This window comes from Macrobrachium nipponense, chromosome 9, assembly GCF_015104395.2.
Source record: "Macrobrachium nipponense isolate FS-2020 chromosome 9, ASM1510439v2, whole genome shotgun sequence".
Taxonomy (NCBI): domain Eukaryota; kingdom Metazoa; phylum Arthropoda; class Malacostraca; order Decapoda; family Palaemonidae; genus Macrobrachium; species Macrobrachium nipponense.
The window spans coordinates 102243632-102246131 of NC_061110.1; positions in this window are offsets into that span (position 1 = coordinate 102243632).

Sequence of the window (2500 nt, forward strand, 5' to 3'; positions counted from 1 at the left end):
CTCGGAATTGAAAATACATATTGAAGTAAATAAAAGTCCACACTTATGTAAGATGTGTATTAGAAAATTCTTATATCACGGAGATTTCGCCTACTTGATCAGTAGACCTCATCAGTGCTCCCGTCCTATAAATATTTTTTTAATACACATCTTACATTTATCACTTCAATATTCCAGTTACATTATTACATACGTACACACACATTAACCTAGGTATATATATATATATATATATATATATATATATATATATATATATATATATATATATATATTCTCATTACGGACTTATTTCAGTAGTAGGATGATGAACATATTTTTGAGCTATCGTAATAAGCTAGTAATATCATATATATATATATATATATATATATATATATTATATATATATATATATATCTATAATAAGATCATTATATATATATATAGAATATATATATAGTATATAATATAAATATATATATATAAATAAATATAATATATATATATATATATATAATATATATATAAATATATATATATATATATATATATATAGATAATATATATAATATATGTATGTACGTATGTATGTATACACTCATTACGAACTTATTTCAATTGCAGGATAATGAACAAATTTTTGACACCTCAGATGAGTATATTTGCTTAAAGATTACCGACTGAAATATTTCTCAATCCCCATAAGAGACAAAAAGATTATATCGGTACCGGCAAATATTCCGGAAATATACAGTAGATCTTGGCGAGTGTAGAAACGAAAATTGAGTTCAATTATTAATAACACGTTTCTACCTCTCTGTCTGCCTTCATTTTGTACTAGTGTCTACGAGTAGTATAATATCTCCCGCATAAAGCCACCGTTCTCAATCCGGCTGAATACCTCGAGACTCACCAATTTCACGGAATCCACGACCATTTAAGGAACTCGATCCTGACGTTGCTGAGCACACGACTCGTTAAACGGTCTGGTCCCCTCGAGGGACTTTACAGGAATGTGAGCGTCGTCGAAATGCGACAATAGAGAGAGAGAGAGAGAGAGAGAAATGTTGTAACATATTTCCCCATTCCTCAGAGAGAACCCCAGTTTCTGTCTCGATGGCTAAATGCTGCTGCCGCTGTCCTCCGCAGAGCTGCAGCTCCGAAAATGCTGTGTGTTGAAGCGGCGTCAAATTATCTCCGCTGTGGGACTCTTTGTTAGTAGGGATGACGCTGTAAAATTACTTCGAAAAGAGACGATGATGATGACGCGTCGTGTGGTTCGCGGCACCGTTCGCCTCATACACTTCATGCAGGACAGTTTACTGGGCATTACTTCAGTTCCTCGTTGGATGAGTGGTTTTCGCGCTCAGCTACCAATCCGGTGGTCCGAAGTTAGATTCCCTGCACTACCAAAGCGGAATAAGAGGAATTTATTTCTGGTGATTAGAAATTAATTTCTCAATATAATGTGGTTCGGATCCCACAGTAAGCTGTGGGATCCGTACCACAGTAAGCTGGGTAACCAGTTGGTTCCTAGCCAGGTGAAAATATCTTAGTTTAACCAGTAGTCTGGTTAAACTAAGATATACTCAATTAAGGTTCTGTGCAGCGTTTCTTCGGCCCATAGCTACAACCCCCTTTCATTTCGTTAGCTGTACCTCCGTTCATATTCCCTTTCTTCCATCTTCCTTCTCACCCTCTCCTAACAATTGATTCCTAGTGCAACTTTCAAGCCTTTTGACTTGTCAGTTTCCGTTTCAGCGCTGAATGATCTCATAGGTCACAGCGCTTAGGCTCTGGCCCAAATTCCATATTCTGCGGTCAGCTGTTCGGACATTAAATCTAGTCGAAAAATATCTGTAAATATGCATGAAGAATATTTGGGCTACTGGTTAATTACATAAATTCTAGGCATGAATTCGGTTCTAACGAAATATTGACCTGGTGAGAATTCATTTTCTTAACCCGAACTGATTTTGTCATAATTTTTTTTTCCTCAATAGCAAGAACTCTGGAATTTACAACTGCCTTCTTCTTTCCCTTACTCCTATAAAATTCTTCCCTTCTGAGGTTTGGCTCTATTACATCCTACAGGATTGCTGTGGATCCTCTCATTTCCAGGTTCATTTAGTCGTTTCTTTCTGAAATAAAATATTACAATAGGTTGTTTGCAATTTCTTGGGACAGTAGCTGCACCAGCTATTGAACTTTTTACTTTACCTCTGTTCCCATTTCCTTTCTTCCATCTTGCTGTCCTACCACTCCAACATCCCGCTTTTCACCTCAGGCGTCGAGAGACTGGAAGGATTCCAGTGCTTGTCCTTATAGCCAAATCCAGTTCTTGGCCAAAAGCGTAAATGTCATATTTCATCCCATTCCATAAATCAGTTTCATATCAGTAGAATAGTTGAGAATTGTTGAAAGTCCATTATGTACAAAGAGTAGGAGTTGCAACTAATCATGACTTCCTCTAAGATGGAGTTCCTCGCTGAACGAGTGGTTTTCGCGCTCGGCTGCC